This window comes from Puma concolor, chromosome D1 (assembly GCF_028749965.1).
Source record: "Puma concolor isolate L17-30 chromosome D1, mPumCon1.1.hap2, whole genome shotgun sequence".
NCBI classification, from domain to species: Eukaryota; Metazoa; Chordata; class Mammalia; order Carnivora; family Felidae; genus Puma; species Puma concolor.
In genome coordinates, this window is record NC_141676.1 from 47,618,650 (window position 1) to 47,631,735 (window position 13,086).

Sequence of the window (13,086 nt, forward strand, 5' to 3'; positions counted from 1 at the left end):
AAAATACCTTTTTTAAGTTCTAATGTTTTCTTCCCATGATCCACCTTCTCTGGTTGTATTCTTCTCTTTGGAGGCCATTGACATGGCTGTACTAAAGCCTGATAGGTTTGCTGTTATGCAGTAAATATTTGTGGAGTAAGTATATGAATGCATGAATTGATTAATAAATAAATGAGCAAATATTGATGTCTGGCTACTCTTCCTACTCTTCCCACTCTAAATTAAGTTACTAATATTACATGCATATGTGTTTGTTTATTTTCTATATGGATTTTATGTCTTCATTCCTGAACACTCTGGTGGACACCAAACTTATACATACATCTACCTTTTTGATGACTTGAAACATCTCAAATTTAAATTGACCTGAACAGATCATTTTTGATTTCTGAGCCTCCCCCACCTTCCTCCTGCAACATATGCTCTGTCGGCTCTCTCTACCTCAATAAATAGCACCATCATGAATTCAGTTGATCAAGCCCAAAACTTAAAAATCTTTATTTCACTTTCAATTCATTACTAAGTGCTGTTGCCTCATCCTCTGACATTTACCCCAATCCAACCAGTTCTCTTTATATCTACTACTTCCCATCCTACTCCAATCATTATCTTTTCTTGCCTGGACTACCTAATTGTCTCCTAACTTCTAGAACTCAAACTAGAAGCTCCTACCTTCTATTCCTATCCCACAAAATTCATACTCCACAAAATGTCTAGAGTAATCCTTTTAAAATATATCAGATTATATATAATTCTTAGTTAAAACTTTCTCTTAGTTAAAACCTTGCAAAGATTTCCTGTCCCACTCAGCATAAAATTCATATCCCTTGCCATGGCCTACGAAGCCCAATGCAAGCTAGCCCCTGGCCACTTTGTTCATCTCATCTACCACTCTTCCTTTTATAACAATGACCCAGCCACTCTGCCCTTATTGAAGCTTGTTAAATAAACTAAGTTTACCTCTGCCACAAAGCCTTTCAGTAGTTAATCCCTTTTCCTAAACATTCTTCTCCCAAATCTTTGCTCTTATGTAGTTCCATCTGGTCATTTGGGCCTCTCAAATGTTACCTCCTCAAACAGGCTTTTCATGACCATTCAATCTAGGCTGATTGTCCTTAATGTTTCCTCTGTGCCTATAAGAGTGCCTGGCACAGGCTTAATAAATTTTTATTGAATTAATGACATTTCTTAGGGGAGAGTCACATTTTAAAAAATTGCCAGGACTGGTGTAGGTCAGAAGCTTATAAATTGTTTTGGATTATTTTTCTTGTTCCCTTCACTTTAAAAAGTTCATAATATAACCCCAGTCAAAACATGAAAAAAAAAAAGCATCAGGCACACCTGGACTGGGGGGACATTCTACAGGAGATCTGGCTAGTGTTCCTGAACACAGTTAAGCTTAAGAAAAACAATTAAAGACTAAGAAACTGTCACAGACCAGAGGAGACTGGGGAGACATAACAACTAAATGCGGTGTGGTACCCTGGATTGGATCCTGGAACAGAAAGGGAATATTAATGAAAACACTGGTGAAATAAAACAGATAGTTTGGTTACTAACAATGTTCCAATGTCAGTTTCTCAGTTTTGACAAATGTATGATGGTAATGTAAAGGGGAAACTGGGAGGAGTACGTGTGAACTCTCTCGGTTTTTTTTGTTTTTTTTTGTTTTTTTTAAAATTTTTTTTTTTCAACATTTATTTATTTTTGCGACAGAGAGAGACAGAGCATGAACGGGGGAGGGGCAGAGAGAGAGGGAGACACAGAATCGGAAACAGGCTCCAGGCTCCAAGCCATCAGCCCAGAGCCTGACGCGGGGCTCGAACTCCCGGACCGCGAGATCGTGACCTGGCTGAAGTCGGATGCTTAACCGACTGCGCCACCCAGGCGCCCCTCTCTCGTTTTTTCTTAGCCACTTTCCTGCAAATCTAAAATTTCCCCAAAATAAAAAGTGCATTTAGAAATGTCCATTGTAATATGTAAGGCATTTCTTTCCTTTCTTTTCTTCTTTCCTTTCCCTTCAAGACCCTTTACAAAACATTTTAAACCATTTTTAAAGCCATATAGTCAAAGTCACATTGTATAATTTAAGAGCTAATGATGTTTACCACTCTAACGGCAACTACCAGTAATACTGTTAAATGTATTCCATAAATGTGAATAGAAATTTTCACCATGACTATGTTTTAATAAAGTTAAAAAGATCTTTTAGTCAGTGTGATATGGCTTTGGACCCCTGTTTTGAGATTTAAGCTCAGACACTTTTCCATATAAGACCTCTCTGAATCTCTTTTTTCTCAAGTAGAAAGCGGACCATTGGCATTTATCAATTTAACATTTGCAGTTTGGGCCAGAAAGGTCCATGACATATAACCCTCCATATTTGTGCTAGAAAGGAAGTTTAAATTTTATCATTAGCCAGAGTATAGAAGACTGGATAGCTGAGGGGTTGAAAGAATAAGCTGAGAATTGCTTACCTGAATTTGAATCCTACCTCTGTTATTATTAACTGTGTGGTTTTCCTTGAATAGGTTTCTTAAACTTACTAAGCATCAGTTTTATTATCTATAAAATGAGGATAATAATAGCACCACTTTTTAAGGTATATTAAATACAAAGAAAATAATAATAATCATAAAACTGTAACAAGATATTTATTTATTTATTTATTTATTTATTTATTTATTTATAGACGTAGCCAGTCCTGTTCTAGGCACTTTACACATATTATTTCATTTAATTATTTCAGCAGCTTTATGCAAAACTACTCTATTATCCCCTTTTTGCAAGTGAGGAACTTGATATATAAAGACTTTGAAACATGCAGCACACTGTCCAGCAAATATGAAACAATCAATATGTACTGGCTATAATTATTCCAGCCCTTGACTGAGCTCCATGAGGGATTATGCAGCCCTAATTATGCCTGGCATATAGGTGCTTTTAAATATTTGTGGAATAAATGAGTAAATAAACCAGTCATTTAGCTAGTGAATAAATCTTGTTAATCATCCAGCAACTGTACGTTGACATAGTTTCTTTATTGCCTACTCTTCTCCACTTAGGTAGTATCTCCATGAGAATGCTTAAAATTTTCTTTTGTAAAAAATGGCTCTGAAAAGAAATTCTATTTGCAATGAAATTGCAAATCTGTTCACAATGAAATTGAAGAAATTAATAAAGTGATGGCTCTTTGCCATGAGATAGGCTCTTTGATTAAGTGAGAGAGTGGAATGTAACCTTAGTCAAAGCCTTATATTTGCGATGGAAATGACATGAATAAAGAAGCAAGAAGAAACAATTTTGAGAAACTATGTTCAGTGAGTGCTTCCACCACTGGGGTTAAAAAAAAAATTCCTCAAATGAGTAGAAAACCCAGTAAACACTGAAAAGATGAGTAACTCTTGGTGTAAAGATAAAAATAGGAAACATGATGCTCAGGAAAATGTAATCCAAGAGAGAGCTAGGAGCATATGCAAGTATTTTATGAAGCAATTAGTGAAGACGTTAGTAGAACTCTCAACCCACTTTGGCCTCAAAGAGAGATGGGTTCAAGGACCTGACATAGCATTTTCCATTGATATAAACTAAAAAAAAAAAAAAAAAAGTCATTGCCAAGGAAGTGCTTGCCTCTTTCTGAGCTGAAGATGTTTATAAAAGAAAAGGTTTATGGGTTAGTGTCTTCAACAGCATAAAAAGAGGCTCACACTAACAGAAAGTGCCTTACAAATATATCAAAGGAAGAGACACAAATATCAGAGCTTAATGAAATCAAAGAAAACTGACCACGATTCATCCTAGCTTCCTCTAGGTGTCTACAAACCCTTAAATTTCAAGGTCCAAAATAAGGAGGAATCCAATAAAACAAAGTTGGAGTCACGGTGTTAAACCTTTGAATCATTTCATAAGATCTTTGTAATAGTGTAGTGCTTACAAATTTGGTGTTTGAAGACATCTCAGTATTCCTCGAGAATATCAAGTGTTCTTTACAATAATTACTTTACTAAATTGTGAGGATTACACATAATGTATACAGAGGTGAATATTTTATAATAATGTTGTCATGGAATAAAAACAAAATCCAGAGTTTTAAGGGAAAGATGGTAATTAAATCTTTTCAACTTGTGTGTAGCAAAATGGTAATATAAATAACGTCAAGAGACAAAATATTAGCTGGAAGAATATTTGCGCCAAATATAAGAAATGGCTAATCTCCTTAATATAAAAGAACTCTTATAAATCAATAAGGAAAAGATGAACAACTCCTGTATAAAAGAGAAAAAATGGCATTTCATACAAAAGGGATATACAAATTGCCAATAAACATCAGAAAAGATGCTCCACCCTACTCATTATTAAAGAATTGCAGATGAAAAAAACAAAATGCTCTTTTCACTCTCAGATCAGCAAGATTTATGGGGAAATACGAACTCATTTACATTTTGTAGAATATGAATTAGTGTAAACTTCTTTGAAGGCAATATGGCAATATGTACATCAAAATTATGTACAAAATGTACACATCTTTATACCCCGCAGTTCTATTTCCAAGATTATCCTACTGTACAAATGAATAAAGATGTAAGGCATACTCCAGAGATACTGCAGAACTCAGACCACCACAATAAAGCAAACATCTCATAAAAGCAAAGGAAATGAATTTTTTGGTTTCCCAGTGCATATAAAAGTTGTATTTCTACTATACTGCAGTCTAGTGAGTGTGCAGTAGTATTAAGTCCAAATAAAACCCCCCACAATGTACATACCTTAATTAAAAAATACTTCATTGGGGCGCCTGGGTGGCGCAGTCGGTTGAGCGTCCGACTTCAGCCAGGTCACGATCTCGCGGTCCGTGAGTTCGAGCCCCGCGTCGGGCTCTGGGCTGATGGCTCAGAGCCTGGAGCCTGTTTCCGATTCTGTGTCTCCCTCTCTCTCTGCCCCTCGCCTGTTCATGCTCTGTCTCTCTCTGTCCCAAAAATAAATAAACGTTGAAAAAAAAATTTTAAAAAAAATAAAAATAAAAAAAAAATAAAAATAAAAAATACTTCATTACTACAAAATGCTAATCATCATCTGAGCTTTCAGTGAGTCCTAATCTTTTTGCTGGTGGAGGATCTTTCCTTGATATTGATGGCTGCTCACTGACCACAGTGGTGGTGGTTGCTGAAGGTGGGGGTGGCTGTGGCAATTTGTTACAATAAAACAACAGTGAGGTTTGCCACATTGGTTGACTCTTCCTTTCAGGAATGATTTCTCTGTAGCATGTGATGTTGTTTGATAGCATTTTATCCATACTGGAACTTTTCAACTTTGTAGTCGATCCTCTCAAGCCCTGCCTCTGCTTTATCAACTAAGGTTATGTAACATTCTAAATCCTCTATTGTCATTTCAACAGTCCTCATGGCCTCTGCACCTCTGCACCGGGAGTAGATTCCATCTCAAGATGGAATCCTGCTTCTCAGGAAGCAATTTCTCATCTGTTAAAGTTTTCTCATGAGATTGCAACAATTCATTCACATCTTCAGGCTCCACTTTAAATTCTTGTTCTCTTGCTATTTCTACCACATCTGCAGTTACTTCCTCCACTGAAGTCTTGAACCCCTCAAAGTCATCCATGAGGGTTGGAATCAACTTCTCCCAAACTCCTGTTAATGCTGATATTTTGATTTCTTCCCATGAATCACAAAATGTGTAATGGCATCTATCATGGTGAATCCTTTCCAAAAGGTTTCAATTTCCTTTGCCCCGTTACATTCAAGGATCACTGTCTATGACAGCTATAGCCTTATGAAATGTATTTATTAAACAATAAGGTTTGAAACTTGAAACTACTCCTTGATCCAAGGGCCAAAGTTGTGTTAGCAGGCATGAGAATCACGTTAATCTCATTGTACATCTCCATCGAATCTCTTGGGGAACCAGGTGTGTTGTCAATGAGCAGTGATGTTTTGAAAGTGATCTTTTTTTCCTGAGCAGTAATTGTCAACAGTGGGCTTCAAAGATTCAATAAACGATGTTGTAAACAGATGTGCTATCATCCAGGCTTTGTTGTTCCGTTTATAGAGCACAGGCAGAGTAGATCGAGCGTAATTCCTGAGGGCCCCAGGATTTTCAGAATGATCAATGAGCATTGGCTTCAATTCAAAGTCACCACTTCATTAGCCCCTAACAAGAAAGTCAGTCTGTCCTTTGAAGCTTTGACACCAGGCATTGACTTCTCCTCTCTAGCTATGAATGTCCCAGATGGCCTCTTTGTCCAATAGAAGGCTGTTTCACCTACATTAAAAATCTGTTGTTTAGAGTAGCCACCTTCATTAATTATCCTAGTTAGATCTTCCGGATAACTTGCTGTAGCTTCTACATCAGCACTTGCTGCTTGCCCTTGCCCTTGTATGTTACAGAGATGGCTTCTTTCCTTAAATCTCATGAACCAACCTCTGCTAGCTTCAAACTTTTCTCCTGCAGCTTCTTTATCACACTCAGCCTACCTAAAATTGAAGAGAGTTGGGGCCTTTCTCTGGATTAGGCTTTGGCTTAAAGAACATTGTGGCTGGTTTGATCTTCTATCCAAACCATGAAAACTTTCTCCATATCAGCAATATGGTTGTTTCGCTTTCTTATCATTCATGTGTTCCCTGGAGTAGCACTCTGAATTTCCTTCAAGAACTTTTCCTTTGCATTTACAACGTAACTATTGCAAGATGCCAAATTTGGGTCTTATCTTGGCTTTCAACATGCCTTCCTCACTAAGCTTAATCATTTCCAGCTTTTGACTTAAAGTGAGAGATGTGTGACTCTTCCTTTCACTTAAACACTTGGAGACCGTTGTATAGTTATTAATTGGCCTAATGTCAATATAGTTGTGTCTCAGGGAAGAGGGAGGCCAGGGAATAACTGGTCAGTGGGGCAGTCAGAACACACACAACATTCAACGATTAAATTCACTGTCTTATATGGGCATGGTTCAATTATAATAACAACATCAAAGATCACTGATCACACATCACCATGATTAATATAATGAAAGAATTTGAAATATTACAAAAATTACCAAAATCTGATGCAAAGACATGAAGTGAGCAAATGCTATTGGAAAAATGGCACCAATAGACTTCCTGGATACACGGTTGCCACAAACCTTACGTTTGTAAAAACCTCAGGATCTGTGAAGTGCAATAAAGCAAAGCACAATAAGATGAGGCATGCCTGTACACAAATTGATGTTCGCTACAGTGCTGTTTGCAGTAGCCAAAAGCTAGAAAAAGTATGAAAACTTGTCAATAGGATTATGTAAATTATGGTACACTTGTACTATATAACACTATTCGGTTGTTAGAATGAGGTAGAAAACTAAAAATTGATGTGAACTCATTGCATCATGGTGTGCTGCCTTGCATCCTGGGACAGAAAAAGGACATTAACAGAGAAACTAGTGAAATCGGAACAAAATCCAGAGTTCAGCTAATACCGCCGAACCAATATTGGTTTCTTATGTTTAACAAATGTATCTAAGTTATATCTTGTGTTCATATTTCATGTCTCAAACTACATACAAGATCCTATTACAAGTTTCTGTAAGCCCCAAATTATTCCAGTATGAAAAGTTTATTTTTAAAAAGTGATCTAGAAAGAAAATCAACATATAATAAATGGGAAAAGAAAAAGCAAGTTGTAGGATAGCATGTATAGCATATGTATACTAAAAGATGAGGATTATATATGTATATACTACTGTAGACATAGAAATCTCTAGGAGCATATGATCTTATTCTACCAAAAAGAAAGTTTACGGTAGTTCTCTCTGAGTTCTTGGAATTAGAGGTGGTCAATGTAAACATCAGTGTAGGCTGGGCTCTTCTAATCTTCACTTTCACATTTAATCATGCTGTGTTAATTCTTTGGCCACGGGGGCATGTGCATTTTAGATAATTCATTTAAAAAATTGTTTTAATGTTTATTCATTTTTGAGAGAGAGAGAGAGAGAGAGATAGAACATGAGCAAGGGAGGGGCCGAGAGAGAGGGAGACACAGACTCCAAAGCAGTCTCCAGGCTCTGAGCTGTCAGCACAGAGCCCAGCATGGGGCTTGACCCCACAAACTGGGGAATCATGACCTGAGCGGAAGTCTGACGCCCAACGATTGAGCCACCCAGGTGTTCCAATGTCTTAGATAATTTGAAAACAACTAGGGGTGCCTGGGTGACTCAGTTGGTTAAGCATCTGAGTTTTGATTTCAGCTCAGGTCATGATCTCATGGTTCATGGGTTTGAGCCTGCATGGAGCTCTGTGCTGCCAGTGTGGAGCCTGCTTGGGATTCTCTCTAACTCTCACTCTGCCCTTCTCCCACTCGTGCTCTCTCTCTCTCTATCTCTCTCTCTCATAATAAATAAACATTAAAAAATTTAAAAATAACTAATTAAAAATAATGTATGAAAATTAATTAACATGGTGATTGACGCATTATAGATGTTCAGTATTTGATAACTTTTGTTTTTTTAAAAAATGTTTATTTATTTTGAGAGAGAGAGAGTGCAAGCAGGGGAGGGGCAGAGAGAGAGGGAGAGAGAGAGAATCCCAAGCAGGCTCCAGACTGTCAGCGCTGAGCCTGATGCAGGGCTTAAATGCACCAACCGTGAGTCATGACCTGAGCTGAAATCAGTTGGACACTTAGCCCACCAAGCCACCCAGGTTAAAAAAAATTTTTTTAATGTTTATTTTTAAGAGAGAAAGAGACAGACAGAGACAGAGCATGAGTCGGGGAGGGGCAGAGAGAGAGGGAGACATAGAATCTGAAGTAGGCTCCAGGCTCTGAGCTGTCAGCACAGAGCCCGATGTGGAACTCGAATTCACAAACCGTGAGATCATGATCTCTGGGCCAAAGTCGGACGCTTAACCAACTGAGCCACCCAGGTACCCCTATTATCAATTTTGATTCATAAGTTCTTTATTATATCTCTAATGACAGTCACAAATTTTTGTTGAGATTTACTATGATCCAGGCCTTGTGTTAAATATTTTACACATAGTATCTCTTTATTCCCCCCAATAACATTCTGAGTTGGGTACAATTATTATCCGCATTTTTCAGACAGGAAAACAAGAATGGAGAAGTTAAATAACTTTCCAAGGTCAGTAGGCTAATAAATGGAGAACCAGGATTCGAACCAGCAGTCTTACTCCACAGTTTAGAAAATATTTTAACATGTAAAATATATTTCCATAGGATATATTTTAACTTTCTTAATGGTTAAGTGATGAGTATAATTCACCTTCACTGAAGGAAAGCAATGATTAATCACTTTTAATTTTTAACTAAGTTGGATGATTCAATGTCTTTGGACCTTTCTTTTAAATTTCAGCACATGAACTTTGCAGCTTGATGCTTTACATCTTAACTGTTCAAACCATCAAGTGTTTGATGGTTTTCACTAGACAAAGTGACCCCATTTTTTGATCATTTTTAAAAGATCTAGTTATTTAATCCTTCGGGTGCCCCACTGGCTCAGTGAGTAAAGCATGCAAGTCTTGATCTCTGGGTCGTGAGTACAAGCCCCACGTGGGGTGTAGAACTTACTTAAAAAAAAAAAAAAAAAAAAAAAAAGAAAAAAATCCTTCAGTTATTTAATCTTTATAGTTGCTCTTTTCTGGAAGATTATGAATTTCTTTCTACACACCCTGAAGGTGAAACTTTCTTTAAAAAGATAAAAAGCAGTTGTAGTTGTTATTCCTTTCCTCTTCTTCCTCTTCTTCTTCCCTCTTTTTATAAAGCAGGCAGGTTTTTTTTGTTGTTGTTGGTTTTTTTTTGTTTTTTTTTTTTTTATTTTTTTTAACGTTTATTTATTTTTGAGACAGAGAGAGACAGAGCATGAACAGGGGAGGGGCAGAGAGAGAGGGAGACAGAATCGGAAGCAGGCTCCAGGCTCTGAGCCATCAGCCCAGAGCCCGACGCGGGGCTCGAACTCACGGAGCGTGAGATCGTGACCTGAGCTGAAGTCGGACGCTTAACCGACTGAGCCACCCAGGCACCCCATCAGCAGGCAGGTTTTTGTTTTTGCATAACAGGTTTTGTTTTGCGTAACATCATCTAAATTTTTCTATCATGACCTTTCAACAGACCAATACGTGTGAGTCGAGGAATATTTTTTCATTGGTTTACATGAGACCTCTGGTAGAAAAACCAATGAAATTAACACTTAGGTGGTAGCTCTTGATAGAATTTTCTCTGTGCATAGATAACTAGGCCATTTTTTAAATTTAAAATTTTTTTCAGAATCTTCAACTATGAGCTCATTTTGCCAATAATCAAATTTACTGGATTCCGCTGTGTGAATGGCACTGTTGTTTGTGTGGAGTCATAAATTCTTAGCCAGATTCAATGTCTCATTTGATTTAACTACAAAAACTTCAAAATTTATTACATGTGTGAACACTACAATCATGTAAGGCTCTTTGGGAGATAAAACATAATAAATAAAACTTAGAAGGTAGATCATAAAAATAGATAAGAAGATGTGATGAAAAGAACAGAAAATGAGCAAGGGTCATTTATCATAATAAATTAATCTCCACTAAATATCCCTAAGGTGTTTGACACTGTGATAAATGCTCAAAAGAACATAAAGTCAGTGTGGTGGCTGATTTCCTGCATAACTGAATAAAGAAGATTAAAAATGATGGAGCATGTAAGAGCTTTATGTCTGAAAATGTGCTCTGAAATGCAATTCAACAGGTATTTATTGAGAGTCTTTTTGACAAGGCCTCTTTGCCAGGAACTGGGCCAGATTGATGAACAAGAAGGCTCTCTGCTCTTAGGGAGTTTGCAATCTGGTAGGAACAGCAATATACAGTGAGTGAATTGGGAAAAAGTGTCCCTGGGTTCACAGTCTGGTGAACAGTGCTTGGGCAAGATTTCAGCCTCCATCTGGTGCATTTCACAACGTGCACACTCACATGGGGAAGCCCTAGCCATAACTGAAACAATATGTTAAAATATATAATGCATCTATAAATAAAGTCCTGAGTGTATAGAGAAGTAGGTTCAGGCAGGACATGACGTTTGAGTCTCAGATGACTGGAAAGATGTTGTTCCAGTGAGGAAAAAAAGGCCCTTCTGGGGCACATGCCTAATGCAATGGCCAAGACTCAACTAAGTACTGACAGCCCATTAGAGACACTGCTGAGAAGAGATTGGTGGAAGGCAAAAGTAACCTGGGGATTCTGAGAGCTGAAGAAGGTGGTCACAAACATCATGGAAGATCCTAAATGCCATGCAAAGAAATCAGGCACTTTGGGGCTCCTGGTGGCTCAGTTGGTTAAGCATCTGACTTCAACTCAGGTCATGATCTCACAGTTCAGGAGTTGGAGCCCCACGTCAGGCTCTGTGCTGACAGCTCAGAACCTGGAGCCTGCTTTGGATTCGTGTTTCCCTCTCTCTCTGCCCCTCCCCAACTAATACTCTCTCTCTCTCTCTCTCTCTCAAAATAAGTAAACATTAAAAAAAAAAGGAAATCAGGCACTTTAGGGTAGTTAGCGGAGGCACAGAAATAAATTTTGTTCTTCAAATTTGCCTTATAAAATGTTTCATGATAGTTTTGGAAAATTCCAACACTACTTAAATTTAGAGGTAATAAATGGAAATTTTATCTTAAAACTTCACAAATTGCATACAATCTCAGTCCCCAGAAAGTAACCACAACAAATAATTTGGAGTGTAAGAGTTGTTTAGCTATTCATTAATCTCCAGGGGAGTGGTCTCCAAATTGTTCTGACCTGGTGCTTATTTAAGAAAGCACTAAGCTAGGGAGTGCTTGGGTGGCTCAGTTGGTTAAACGTCCATCTCCTTCTCAGATCATGATCTCACAGTTTGTGCGTTCAAGCCCTGCATCAGGCTTTGTGCTAACAGTGCAGATCCTAGAGCCTGCTATGAGTTCTGTGTCTCCCTCTCTCTCTCCCCCTCTGCTGCTCATGCTCTGTCTCTCAAAAATAAACAAACATTAAAAAAAACCCACTAAGATATATTGATTAATTTATTTATGAATTGAACACATGTCCTCCTATTACTGGCTAACATCCCAAGACATCATAAACAAGGCAACATTCATCATTAAGGATGGTGAATGTAAACCCATATTTCAAGTATCTTCTTTTTAAAAAAAATTTTTTTTAATGTTTATTTATTTTTGAGACAGAGAGAGACAGAATATGAGCAGGGAAGGGGCAGAGAGAGAGGGAGACACAGAATGTGAAGCAGGCTCCAGGCTGTCAGCACAGATCCCGACGCGGGGCTCGAACTCACGAACTGTGAGATCATGACCTGAGCCGAAGTCGGACGCCTAACCGACTGAGCCACCCAGGCGTCCCTCAAGTATCTTCTTGATAGTTTCATAAACATTTGTCTGACCATCACACTAGTCAAAACTTTAACTTCCTGAGATATGTGAGTGAGGTGTTGTACCAAGAAGAGAAGAAGTGTTCACTCTGCTATTTTGTTTCCTTGTGCTTACAAGGAGTATCGTATTGTACTTAAGAGCACTGACTGGAGACAGGTTGCCTGCTCTGGGTTAAGAACTAGCAACTTAAACTCTTGGTGCCCCAGTCTCCTCGTGTTTAAAATGGAGTAAAAAAGTCCCATCTTCCCTGGGTTTTTTGTGCAGGTTAAATGAATTAATAGAGACAAAGCACTTAGGATAGTGGCTGGTGTGTAGTAAATGCTATGTAAGTATTTGTTATATTGTTGGCATTATATTCCAGCTGTCGTTTTTTGTTTGTTGTTGTTTTGTTCTTGTTTTTTGTTGTTTGTTTGTTTTTGTAAGAATCTTTTAAAGCCACCTTTCTACTTTGTGAGGGCAAGTTAGTTAAAACCAGATAACGTAATCTGTAAATCTACCTCACTGAACCCTCAGTGACCCTGTCTTTACTGTGGAAACTCCCCTTACCCCTTTCCCTTAAAGTGACCAGGGTACCATATGCACTGAGAGGCCACCAGACATGCATACCGAGTGAGGGTGCCGATGTCAATCCACGCATGAAATGTAAGTAAATCTTAATTTTTCCTCCTTTTTTTTTTTTGATAAAAAGTAAATGTGTA